This window comes from Pseudophryne corroboree, chromosome 6 (genome assembly GCF_028390025.1).
Source record: "Pseudophryne corroboree isolate aPseCor3 chromosome 6, aPseCor3.hap2, whole genome shotgun sequence".
Classification (NCBI taxonomy): Eukaryota; Metazoa; Chordata; class Amphibia; order Anura; family Myobatrachidae; genus Pseudophryne; species Pseudophryne corroboree.
In genome coordinates, this window is record NC_086449.1 from 35,248,858 (window position 1) to 35,263,886 (window position 15,029).

Consider the following 15,029-nt stretch of genomic DNA (forward strand, 5'->3'; position numbering starts at 1 on the left):
GGCAATACATTATCTTAAAAATGTACTTTCTAAATTGACGGGGAATGACTTTCTTAACTCTCTAGATACATTACTCCAATCAACATGCTACTCTATATCAACCATCTATACACGTATCCGTCATGAACTCATTCCTGACACGGACCTTCCAGAGCTGTCCCAATGGTCCTCCCACATCTCAACGGTAACCCCTGAATCCTTCCTAAATCACTTTCAACTCACCCTAAAACTTATCCCTGCAAGCTCCTATCAAGAGATGGCCTATAAAATGCTCCATAGGGCATACATCTCACCTAAACGCCGATCTTTGATGGGCATCTCAGAAGACAGCAAATGCACTAAATGCTCAACGGAGGGGGCCGACCTCTTCCATTGCTTCTGGGACTGTGCTCTGGTGTCACAGTTTTGGCATGAGGTAAATCATTATGGAACCACCTCCTTAGGCATATTCTTTAGTTGCACTATTTCTTGGGCATTGTTTGGGTGTTTGACTGACCAGCCAGACATCCCCAGGTCTAACAAAAAATTACTTATGATACTATCTGCGGCTGGCAGGAAGGCAATCCTACAACAATGGATCCACAACATACCTCCTAATCTTTCGATGGTGACCTCTAGATTATTTTTTCTATTCACCATGGACTGGCTGGAGGCCTCTATAAATGAGGAGAGGCTCACCCCTGCCCTGTTCCAATGTTGGGACACATACATTCTGACACTACCCTTACACACTAAACAAGCCATTGACAAATGCTTCCAATCTACCTCATGGTACCTCCTCCACACCTTAGCCCAACCTAACCCCTTGAACATCTGATTTACCCTCTCTCCTTTCCTTTTTCCGGATCCCTCCTCTGCTCCGTTTTATTCTCAATCGTCTACCGGGTTGACTAGAAATATGGACCCTCGATATGGGAAGATTGCTCTGTGGATGGATCGACGGCCGGTGTCCCATAGCAGGCATTACATGTTAGTTTATTTTCTTATGTTTTAGATATTATGTATATGTTGAGGGAATTCGAAATACTCTGTCCATATTGGCGGAGAACCGAGGTTTAAACCACCCCTTTTCATCTTTAGTCTGCTCCGCTTGGAGAACTAAAACATATCCTCAATTCCCTGATATCCTTAGTTATACATGAGTTACCTTTCTTGGAAGGGTATAAAGGTTTTATGTAGAGAAAAGTTTGAAAATATGTTTTGATCTCTACCAGGTTTTATATGAGACTGAATACTTTATAACTTCCTGTCTTTTGTCTAGAGGCTTATATATAGTGCATATTATGTTGTACAATGCTAACTATATATTCCACTCGATGTCTCGAAATACTGTATATCTATTCTGTATGGTGTGAGATTATAATAAAAATAATTTGAAAAAAAAAAAAAAAAGAGGAAGGGATTTAGTTGTCAGTGGACTGCTTCCGCTGTCACCCAAAGTTTTTGAAGTTGTCAATGACTTCTGATGAATGCGCTCCAGGTGACGTATAAGGGAGGATGTTCCTAGGTGGTTAACGTCCTTAGCCCTACTTATTACAGCTTGACAAAGGCAACACACGGCTTGACACCTGTTGTCCGCATTTCTGTTAAAATAATTCCACCCAAGAGGTGATTTTTTTTGTAATTTGACTAGGCATGTCAATGGCCATATTCGTCCCACAGACAACTGGTGTCTCCCCCGGTGCCTGACTTAAACAAACCACCTCACCATCAGAATCCTCCTTGTCAATTTCCTCCTCAGTGCCAGCAACAACCATATCCTCATCCTGGTGTACTTCAACAGTGACATCTTCAACTTGACTATCAGGAACTGGACTGCGGGTGCTCCTTCCAGCACTTGCAGGGGGCGTGCAATTGGTGGAAGGCGCCACCTCTTCCCATCCAGTGTTGGGAAGGTCAGGCATCACAAACGACACAATTGGACTCTCCTTGGGGATTTGTGATTTAGAAGAATGCACAGTTCTTTGCTGTGCTTTTGCCATCCTAACTCTTTTCAGTTTTCTAGTGGGAGGATGAGTGCTTCCATCCTCATGTGAAGCTGAACCAATAGCCATGAACATAGGCCAGGCCCTCAGCCGTTCCTTGCCACTCCGTGTCGTAAATGGCACCACACATTTTTGTTCTCCATCTTTTAATGTGTGGAATGATATACCAGTAATATATCAAGAGCAATGGCCTACTGTACCTTGCTGCTATATATATATATATATACTGGTGGTCAGCAAAATTCTGCACTGTCCTCCTACTATATACTGCGCACAACTACAATGCAGCACAGATATGGATAGTATACTTGGCGACACAGAGGTAGAGCAATGGACTACTGTACCGTACTGCTATATATATACTGATGGTCAGCAAAATTCTGCACTGTCCTCCTACTATATACTGCGCACAACTACAATGCAGCACAGATATGGATAGTATACTTGACGACACAGAGGTAGAGCAATGGACTACTGTACCGTACTGCTATATATATATTATATACACTGGTGGTCAGCAAAATTCTGCACTGTCCTCCTACTATATACTGCGCACAACTACAATGCAGCACAGATATGGATAGTATACTTGACGACACAGAGGTAGAGCAATGGACTACTGTACCGTACTGCTATATAAATATTATATATACTGGTGGTCAGCAAAATTCTGCACTGTCCTCCTACTATATACTGCGCACAACTACAATGCAGCACAGATATGGATAGTATACTTGACGACACAGAGGTAGAGCAATGGACAACTGTACCGTACTGCTATATATATACTGGTGATCAGCAAAATTCTGCACTGTCCTCCTACTATATAATGCACACAACTACAATGCAGCACAGATATGGAGCGTTTTCAGGCAGAGAACGTAGATATTTGCAGCACACTGAGCACAGATATTTGCAGCACACTGAGCACAGATATTTGCAGCACACTGAATACAGAAACTGAGAGAACGCCAGCCACGTCCTCTCGCTATCATCTCCAATGCACGAGTGAAAATGGTGGTGTCGCGCGGCTCCTTATATAGAATACGAATCTCGCGAGAATACGACAGCGGGATGATGACGTTCGGGCGCGTTCGGGTTAACCGAGCAAGGCGGGAAGAACCGAGGCTGCCTCGGACCCGTGTAAAATGGGTGAAGTTCGGGGGGGATTCGGATCTCGAGGAACCAAACCCGCTCATCTCTAGTGAATACCATCGGGACCTGGTGATATATTAATCTTTAAATGTTTTAATCGGTCACAGACTACTTCCTCGCTTAAATAAGTACCTATCAGTGGGATATTCTCATTATTGAGATTATGTGTTAGTCCCTGAATTGGGTCCTCTCTGGTAAATACTGTTGAAAAAAACTCATTTAGTGTGTCCGCTATGTCATTATCATTTTTGCTTTAGACTCCCAACTTGTCTTTTAAAGGGCCTATACTCTCCTTCTTTAATCTCTTGCTATTAATGTATTTAAATAATTTTTTGGGATTCGCTTTGCTTTCCTTTGCTACTAGTTTTTCAGTTTCTACTTTAGCCGCTCTTATTTCCTTTTTGCGAATTTTGTTACATTCCTTACAGTGCTGAAATGACTCTGCTTCCCCGTCAGATTTGTATTTTTTAAATGCTCGCCTTTTCTTGCCCATAAGTTCCTTTATCTTTTTGTTAAGCCACATCGGTTTATGATTTTTATTCCTTTTTTTGCTGCTCGTAGGAATAAATTTGAAACTATTTTTAGCTAGCAGGAATTTTAGTACCTCCCATTTCTCCGTAGTATTTTTTCCTAAAAACAAACCTTCCCATTCAATATCCCTGAAAAATACTCTAATCTTTTCAAAATTCGCTTTGCTTAAGTTTAGAGTCCTAGTTGAGCCAGTATAGGGCTGTTTATGAAAACTGATATTGAATGTGACCATATTGTGGTCTCTGTTTCCTATGGGTTCCCCTACTATAATACCTGATACCAAATCCCCATTGTTTGTTAATACCAGGTCTAAGATTGCATTGTACCTAGTTGGTTCCTCAATTAGTTGAACTAAGTAGTTATCGTTAAGTGTGCTTAAAAACATATTGCCCCTAGCAGTATCACATGAATCGTTTTTCCAGTTTATCTCTGGATAGTTAAAATCTCCCATCACTACTATGTCTCCTACTCCTGCTGCTCTTTCAATTTGCTTTAGTAAAAATTCCTCATCAGATACGTTAATACCAGGCCGCCTATAGCATACACCCAATACTAACTTTTTTATTCCTTTTTCCCCGCATGCAATTTCTACCCATAATGTCTCGACAGTGTCTACAGTCCCCTCCTGAATATCTTCCCGTATATCAGGCTTTAAAAACGGCTTTACGTAAAGACACACCCCTCCACCCTTTTTATTTAGTCTGTCTCTCCTAAACAGTGTATAGCCCTCTAGATTGACTGTCCAATCATGAGATTCGTCCCACCAAGTTTCAGTAATGCCTATAATATCATACTGTTTGCTTGCTGCAAGTATTTCTAGTTCGCCCTTTTTACCATTAATGCTTCTAGAGTTAACATACATACAACTAAGATAAGTATTTTCCCTTGCGTTAGGGACATCTTTCACCTTATGTAGCAATGATGACCTGTAATCGACATTGGTTAGTGCTTTGGTAAAATCTCTTTTAGTACCCATGTTAGTAACCTTACCGCCTGCTCTTACCATCCCCCCAACTTCTCCCCAATTTCGTTTACTACCGCCATCCCCACTATTCTCACTGCATGACCCGTAGTTTCTAGCTAAACCCTTCCCCCAGGCTCCTAGTTTAAAATCTCCTCCAACCTTCTAACCATCCTTCCCTCCAGCACCGCTGTCCCCTCCTCAGTCAGGTGCAATCCATCATGACAAAAAAGATGGCGCCTGACTGAGAAGTCCGCCCAGTGTTCCAGGAACACAAACCCCTCTTTCCTGCACCAATCCCTAAGCCACACATTTTCCTCCCTAATCTCCCTCTGCCTCCCTGGATTAGCGCGTGGCACGGGTAATATTTCGGAGAATATTACCTTAGATGTCCTTGCCTCAAGTTTCTTTACTAAGTCCCTATAGTTTTTCTTAAGGACATCCCACCTTCCGCTAACTTTGTCATTTGTGCCAACGTGCACTAAGACCGCCGGGTCTTTCCCAGCCCCTCCCAACAATCTATCTACCTGGTCCGCGATGTGCCGTACCCGAGCGCCCAGGAGACAACAGACTGTACGGCGATCACGGTCCCGGTAGCAGATTGCCCTATCTGCCTTCCTGATGATAGAATCCCCTACCACCACCATCTGACTAGGTACCTCACTACCTTTTATCCCAACTGCGCCAGAGGGACCGCTCCTCTGGATGCTAGAGGGAGCAGTCTCCTCCAGCACCGTCATTTCTTCGCTATCATCCTCCGATTCCTCGAATGGATACTTGCAGTGACATGGAGCTGCAAGATACAGCAATGGCCTACTGTACTGTACAACTATATACTGTTGATCACCAAAATGCTGCACTGTACTACTATATATACTGCTCACAACAATGCAGCACATATATGGAATGGATACTTGCAGTGACACGGAGCTGCAAGATACAGCAATGGCCTACTGTACTGTACAACTATATACTGTTGTCACCAAAATGCTGCACTGTACTACTATATATACTGCTCACAACAATGCAGCACAGATATGGAATGGATACTTGCAGTGACACGGAGCTGCAAGATACAGCAATGGCCTACTGTACTGTACAACTATATACTGTTGGTCACCAAAATGCTGCACTGTACTACTATATATACTGCTCACAACAATGCAGCACAGATATGGAATGGATACTTGCAGTAACACGGAGCTGCAAGATACAGCAATGGCCTACTGTACTGTACTATACTGGTGGTCACCAAAATGCTGCACTGTACTACTATATAGTATACTGGTCACACAATAATGCAGCAGATATTGAGCACTGATCAGGATACTGTCTAGAACTGAGTCTGACACGGAGCTGCAAGATACAGAAATGGCCTACTATACTGCACTACTATTATATACTGGTGGTCCCCACAATGCAGCACACTGAGCACAGATATTTTCAGCACACTGAGCACAGATATGCAGCTTTTCAGGGAGAGAACGTAGCCACGTCCTCTCCGTTCTATCTCCAATGCACGAGTGAAAATGGCGGCGACGCGCGGCTCTTTATATGGAATACGAATCTCGCGAGAATCCGACAGCGGGATGATGACGTTCGGCCTCGTTTGGGTTAACCGCGCAAGGCGGGAAGATCCGAGGCTGCCTCGGACCCGTGTAAAACACGTGAAGTTTGGGGGGGTTCGGATCTCGACGAACCGAACCCGCTCATCTCTAATATATATATATATATATATATATATATATATATATAGGGTCACCAATATTTTTCATGCCTCCGGGCAACTGGGACAAACTTACGCCACTGGAGGTCCGATTATGAACATAAAAGTTTAGAGAGATTCTTTGAGAACGGATGAGATCAGTGGGTGTGTTAAGAGAATTGGGTGTAGCCAAGTATTATAAAACTAAGTGTGCAGCCATGTTTAAGTTGTTATTGTCATGTTACCCGGGCTGATATGATACTGCCTCACAGCCTGTACGTGTGCGTGCTCTTTCAAATAAATAATTAATTGTTTTATTAAGATGAATTCAGTTCAATCTGTTACTTCGTGCAACAAGGAAACAAGCTATTAAAAAAAGTATTTGACAAGATGGGGGCTTCGACCAATTTTACTATTTTACCTCCCTCTTCTCCACTCCACTTCAACAGGTGGGAAGCAGTGTAGTGGCCAGTAGACACTTGTTACAATCACTCGTGAGTATATTGTGTATTTATGCATAGTCCATTGTGCATTTATGATATACTCCGAGATGTGATGTAAGCGGACTGGTCGGAGAAAAGTGTAAATGATGCTAAAACTAACCCAGGGACCTTGTGATGTTTGTTGTTGCATGTAAGTAAATGTTTCAAATAGAACCTAGTGAGAGGTTGATGCTACCTTATTGTGTTAAGGAATTGTGTATTTCAATGATACTGTATAGCATGGCTTGATCACCCATACTGACTACAGTATCTACTGTATATTGAAATCTGCAAACTGTATTTTTCAACTTATGTGTGTGTATTCACACGGAGAGTTAATACAGACAGTTTAACTAATAAGCAATAGAGCTAGTATGTAAACGAAGCTATGTTTAGCCTGATTCCATGTACAGACGTGTCCCTAGTGCAGTTACAATATTCATATCAGGATGAGACCTGCTTCTGCTCGGTAGGAAAGGCTGGCACACCGTATCAATCCTGAGTAAAAGATGATGGGTGTTGCATTATGATAGAAGGTCATAGAGAAATTGATTTACCCTAGGTAAAGGATGAGTTATGACAAAAGTTTAAAAGTTTAAAATACACTGCTCAAAAAAATAAAGGGAACACTTAAACAACACAATGTAACTCCAAGTCAATCACACTTCAGTGAGATCAAACTGTCCACTTAGGAAGCAACACTGATTGACAATCAATTTCACATGCTGTTGTGCAAATGGAATAGACAACAGGTGGAAATTATAGGCAATTAGCAAGACACCCCCAATAAAGGAGTTGTTCTGCAGGTGGTGACCACAGACCACTTCTCAGCTCCTATGCTTTCTGGCTGATGTTTTGGTCACTTTTGAAAGCTGGCGGTGCTTACACTCTAGTGGTAGCATGAGACGGAGTCTACAACCCCCACAAGTGGCTCAGGTAGTGCAGCTTATCCAGGATGGCACATCAATGCGAGCTGTGGCAAGAAGGTTTGCTGTGTCTGTCAGCGTAGTGTCCAGAGCATGGAGGCGCTACCAGGAGACAGGCCAGTACATCAGGAGACGTGGAGGAGGCTGTAGGAGGGCAACAACCCAGCAGTAGGACCGCTACCTCCGCCTTTGTGCAAGGAGGAACAGGAGGAGCACTGCCAGAGCCCTGCAAAATGACCTCCAGCAAGCCACAAATGTGCATGTGTCTACTCAAACAATCAGAAACAGACTCCATGAGGGTGGTATGAGTGCCCGACGTCCACAGGTGGGGGTTGTGCTTAAAGCCCAACACCGTGCAGGACGTTTGGCATTTGACAGAGAACACCAAGATTGGTAAATTCGCCACTGGCACCCTGTGCTCTTCACAGATGAAAGCAGGTTCTCACTGAGCACATGTGACAGACGTGACAGAGTCTGGAGACGTCAAGGAGAACGTTCTGCTGCCTGCAACATCCTCCAGCATGACCGGTTTGGCAGTGAGTCAGTAATGGTGTGGGGTGGCATTTCTTTGGGGGGCTGCACAGCCCTCCATGTGCTCGCCAGAGGTAGCCTGACTGCCATTAGGTACCGAGATGAGATCCTCAGACCCCCTGTGAGACCCTATGCTGGTGCGGTTGGCCCTGGGTTCCTCCTAATGCAAGACAATGCTAGACCTCATGTGGCTGGAGTGTGTCAGCAGTTCCTGCAAGGCAAAGGCATTAATGCTATGGACTGGCCCGCCCGTTCCCCAGACCTGAATCCAATTGAGCACATCTGGGACATCATCTCTCGCTCCATCCACCAACGCCACGTTGCACCACAGACTGTCCAGGATGTTTTAGTCCAGGTCTGGGAGGAGATCCCTCAGGAGACCATCCGCCACCTCATCAGGAGCATGCCCAGGCGTTGTAGGGAGGTCATACAGGCACGTGGAGGCCACACACATTACTGAGCCTCATTTTGACTTGTTTTAAGGACATGACATCAAAGTTGGATCAGCCTGTAGTGTGTTTTCCACTTTAATTTTGAGGGTGACTTCAAATCCAGACCTCCATGGGTTAATAAATTTGATTTCCATTGATAATTTTTGTGTGATTTTGTTGTCAGCACATTCAACTATGTAAAGAACAAAGTATTTAATAAGAATATTTCATTCATTCAGATCTAGGATGTGTTATTTTAGTGTTCCCTTTATTTTTTTGAGCAGTGTAGTTAAAATGAGAAAAGCTACCAAAATAAGGTTCCAAATGACCCACCCTGCACTTGCGATACTATATGTATTTATTGTGTCTTGTACATTCATTTGACATATGTAAGTTCAGTGTTTGTACTTTTAAAAGCACAATATCTTGTTCTGTTATTATATACTCAGCTCTGTGGTTAACATCAGAAACTATTCTGTCTGTGACCGTCTGGCATTGTGAATGTTTATATCTTTCATTTCTTGGAACGAGGTTAGTGTACAGTTTTGTTGCAGCGCAGAGCCGGCCCTAACCAATATGATGCCCTAGGCAAGATTTGGGCTGGTGCCCCCTAACACCACCGCTAGTTCCGCCTCTGAACCTGCACCCCTTTCCCAGCACCATCACCCCCCCCACCCATAACAGTCCTTTTTTTGTTTTCCTACCCCCTATAATTTAAATAAGAACAGTGTGCAAATTCGGCGCACAGCCCAAAAAGGTATGTGTATTTGCTGGCAAGGGGCATGGCCACACAATAGTACCCCCAATTCAACTTATGCCTCACAGTAGTGCAACTTTATTCACAATTTATAATGCGATAGTGTCCCTTATTCACATTACATCACACAGTAGTACCACTTTACCTTATATACTTTACTCCTCACAGTAGTGCCCCACATTCACATAACATCATACTGAATTGCTCCTTATTCACATTACACCACACCATATGGCTCCTTATTCACATTACACCACACCATATTGCTCTTTATTCACATTAGACCACACAGTAGTGCCCTTTCTATACGTTACGCCACACAGTAGAGCACCTTATACACATAATGCCACACATTGGTAATGCATTTATACACATAATACCACACAGTAATGCCCTTTACACATATGACACACATTATTAATGTATTTATAAACATAATGCGCCATTATGCCAACCCTTATTAATGCCCTTATACACATACTGTCCCTTACACATATGCCGCACATTGTTAATGTCCTTATACACATAATGACACACATAATATCCCTTACACATATGCCGCACAATATTAGTGCCCTTATACACATAATGGCACACATAGTGCCCCTTACACATATGTTACACATTATTAATGCCCTTATACACATAATGACACATATAGTTCCTGGCATGAGTCAACTGGCAGCTCTGCTAACGTCGGGTGCCTATTTTTATGAAAATGCATCTTATTTGCATTGCTATGTGGCAAGGATGCACAAGCAGCTTCTGCTGATTAAAATGATATGCGGCATGCCTATATACTGTGTGCGACTGTGGCTGTATCTGCATACAAAATGCTACACACAGAATATAGGCATGCCACATATCATTTTAATCAGCAGAAGCTGCTTGTGCCCCTAGGCATTCAAGGTGCCCTAGGCAATTGCCTAGTTTGCCTATGCCTAGGGCCAGCTCTGTTGCAGCGTAATGTGATTCAGTTTCATGTTGGCTGACAAATGAGATTATAAAAATAGATAGAAGGAGTCAATAACTTGAGAACATGTGTGTCTTTGGTCGAATGGCTTTTCAGTATAAATGGGAGGAATGAAATGTGATTAGGGGTGGTCTTCAGGTTGCCAGCGGCCAGCTTCCCGGCAGAAGTGTGTGACAATCTCCTGTTACTACAGACATTCTGAATACACTGGGATCTTTTTGATCCATTATTGAAACTCAAGATACTGGATGTAATAATCTAATTTAAATAATATTATCTGAAGATGTTGAATTGACTTAGGAATAAATAAATATGGTGAATACTGGTGTTTAGTGCATTTAGAAGTTTAGTTTAAAAGAACTGATATTTCTGTAATAAGCAAAATAGGAAAATGTTCATTACTGCTATTGAGAGATGAGTAGCCAGGGCTGTCAGTGTAATTATTCATGAAGTTTTCCAGTGCACCGGCGCATGCCAGACGGCCACAGGCCGTTGTTACCTAGCGAGTGCCTCTGCCTGATTGGCCGCCGCTTTCGGGGCGCGGTCCGGCCAACGCAGGCATGGCTGGACTGTGCAGGGGGTGGTCCGCAGTGGCTGCGTGACGTCACATGCAGCTGCTGCGACACAGGGCAGTGACGATTAACTCCCGGCCAGCCTGCGCTGGCCAGGAGTTACTCTTCAAGTACAAAAGCATTGCCGCTGTGCGATGCTTTTGTACTTGTGCGGGAGGGGGGCGTCTAGATATGCGTGGTGGACTAGTCCTGTGCTGGGCGTCATGTTTGTGTAAGCGATCGTAGCTGTGCTAAATTTAGCACAGCTATGATCAACTCGGAATGACCCCTTCAGACCTGATCGTAGCAGCAAATTTGTTAGCAGATGGGCAAAACCATGAGCACTGCAGGGGGGGGGGGGAGGGCCCACATGTAACATGTGCAGAGAGAGTTAGATTTGGGTGGGGTGTGTTCAAACTGAAATCTAAATTGCAGTGTAAAAATAAAGCAGACAGTATTTACCCTGCACAGAAACAATATAACTCACCCAAATCTAACTCTCTCTGCACATGTTGTATCTCCCCCCCCCCCCCCTCCCCTCCAGCAGTGCACATGGTTTTGCCCATCTGGTATCAAATTTGCTGCTACGATCAACTCTGAAAGTGCCTAAGCCTCAGTGACAGACATGACACAATTGTGTACACAGAGTCATAGAGTCAATGAGTCTATAACCGACATTTTACAGCAGGGGGCGTGACTATGACAACGTAATTCAACAAGAATCGCGTCATCGACTGTCCGGACCGCCCACTTTACTCTCAAAGTGGGCGGCCGGGCTGGGGTTGACAGAAAAATCAGGAGAATTGTCTGCTCTTCCGTGGGGCCGGGAAGGTTACCCAATTTTCGGGAGCCTCCCGGCCATTCCGGGAGAGTAGGCAAGTATGGGTTAAGCTCTCTGTAGGGGATAAAATGTTTTTCCCAGTATACGGAACATTTAATATAGAGTGTTTGGATTTGGTAAGAGAAAGTTGACCCTGGGTAAGTAAGTATATTAATGCTGCTATTTTTCAGTTTCCAAAAGTCTCTCAGCAAATAACACCCATGGAAGCTTTATCAGCACGGAGGGGGTAATTCAGAGTTGATCGTAGATGTGCTAAATTTATTACATCTACGATCATTTACTCTGACATGTGGGGGAGACTCCCAGCACAGGGCTAGTCCGCCCCACATGTCAGGCCCTACCCTTCCCCCCTGCACAGGTACAAAAGCATCACACGGCAGCGATGCTTTTGTACCTGACAAGTAGCTCCCTGCCTGTGCAGCTCCAGCGCTCTGGCAGGGGGCTACCCGGCGCATTCCAGGTCAAAGCAGCTGCGTGTGACGTCACGCACCTGCCGCGGCCCACCCCCCCAACAGTCCAGACACGCCTCCATTGTCTAGACCGTGACCCGCCAATGGCTTTCTGACACCATTGGCACGCCTCCTCCCGCCCTGCGACCGCCTCTGCCTGTCAATCAGGCAGAGGCGATCGCAGTCAGCCAGTGCATGCACACTCCAGAGTATGACTGTCGATTGCCCAGATTTATCAGTCCCCCCTTTCTGTATAGCAGACATTTGTGAGTCTGTACAGGCTAGATGAAACCTCACTAGTACTGTTGCCAGAAAATACTAGTGATTTTACAGTTTTACAGCATGAATATATACTGGAAGATTTAATACCTTCCAGCGGGGAAGATATATCAAATTCTATTCATCAGATTTTTTCAGGTTTTGAACATATGAAATCTGATGATGATGTAGATCACAGGTTCTCAAACTCGGTCCTCAGGACCCCACATGGTTCATGTTTTCCAGGTCACATGTAGATTTTTTAAATGTGACAGTTGGTGAAACACAGAGCACCTGCTGGGTGACCTGGAAAACGTGACCTGTGTGGGGTCCTGAGGACCAAGTTTGAGAACCACTGATATAGATGATTATGCTTGTTTGAAGATATCCAACAAATGCTGTTGGAAGACAATGATTTGTGATTTTCAAATGTTTGATATATAAACATTTAAGATATGTTTTTGCATTAAAATACTAGAGATGAGCGGGTTCGGTTTCTCTGAATCCGAACCCGCACGAACTTCATGTTTTTTTTCACGGGTCCGAGCGACTCGGATCTTCCCGCCTTGCTCGGTTAACCCGAGCACGCCCGAACGTCATCATGACGCTGTCGGATTCTCGCGAGACTCGGATTCTATATAAGGAGCCGCGCGTCGCCGCCATTTTCACACGTGCATTGAGATTGATAGGGAGAGGACGTGGCTGGCGTCCTCTCCATTTAGATTAGAAGAGAGAGAGAGAGAGATTGACCTGATTTACTGGAGTTTAGGAGTACTGTAGAACTGTAGAGAGTGCAGAGTTTACTAGTGACTGACCACAGTGACCACCAGACAGTGCAGTTTTATTTAATATATCCGTTCTCTGCCTGAAAAAAACGATACACAGTGACTCAGTCACATACCATATCTGTGTGCACTGCTCAGCCCAGTGTGCTGCATCATCTATGTATATATCTGACTGTGCTCAGCTCACACATCTTATAATTGTGGGGGAGACTGGGGAGCACTGCAGTGCCAGTTATAGGTTATAGCAGGAGCCAGGAGTACATATTATTATTAAAATTAAACAGTGCACACTTTTGCTGCAGGAGTGCCACTGCCAGTGTGACTGACCAGTGACCTGACCACACTGACCACCAGTATAGTTAGTAGTATAGTATACTATATTGTGATTGCCTGAAAAAGTTAAACACTCGTATCTGACTGTGCTCAGCTCACACATCTTATAATTGTGGGGGAGACTGGGGAGCACTGCAGTGCCAGTTATAGGTTATAGCAGGAGCCAGGAGTACATATTATTATTAAAATTAAACAGTGCAAACTTTTGCTGCAGGAGTGCCACTGCCAGTGTGACTGACCAGTGACCTGACCACACTGACCACCAGTATAGTTAGTAGTATAGTATACTATATTGTGATTGCCTGAAAAAGTTAAACACTCGTCGTGTGACTTCACTTGTGTGGTGTTTTTTTTTTATTCTATAAAAAACTCATTCTGCTGACAGACAGTGTCCAGCAGGTCCGTCATTATATAATATATACCTGTCCGGCTGCAGTAGTGATATATATATATTTTTTATATCATTATTTATCATCCAGTCGCAGCAGACACAGTACGGTAGTTCACGGCTGTAGCTACCTCTGTGTCGGCACTCGGCAGTCCGTCCATAATTGTATACCACCTACCCGTGGTTTTTTTTTCTTTCTTCTTTATACATACATACTACTACTACATCTCTTTATCAACCAGTCTATATTAGCAGCAGACACAGTACAGTACGGTAGTCCACGGCTGTAGCTACCTCTGTGTCGGCACTCGGCAGTCCGTCCATAATTGTATACCACCTACCCGTGGTTTTTTTTTCTTTCTTCTTTATACATACATACATACTACTACTACTACATCTCTTTATCAACCAGTCTATATTAGCAGCAGACACAGTACAGTACGGTAGTCCACGGCTGTAGCTACCTCTGTGTCGGCACTGGGCAGTCCGTCCATAATTGTATACCACCTACCCGTGGTTTTTTTTTCTTTCTTCTTTATACATACATACTACTACTACTACATCTCTTTATCAACCAGTCTATATTAGCAGCAGACACAGTACAGTACGGTAGTCCACGGCTGTAGCTACCTCTGTGTCGGCACTGGGCAGTCTGTCCATAATTGTATACCACCTACCCGTGGTTTTTTTTCTTTCTTCTTTATACATACATACTACTACTACATCTCTTTATCAACCAGTCTATATTAGCAGCAGACACAGTACAGTACGGTAGTCCACGGCTGTAGCTACCTCTGTGTCGGCACTGGGCAGTCCGTCCATAATTGTATACCACCTACCTGTGGTTTTTTTTTCTTTCTTCTTTATACATACATACTACTACTACATCTCTTTATCAACCAGTCTATATTAGCAGCAGACACAGTACAGTACGGTAGTCCACGGCTGTAGCTACCTCTGTGTCGGCACTCGGCAGTCCGTCCATAA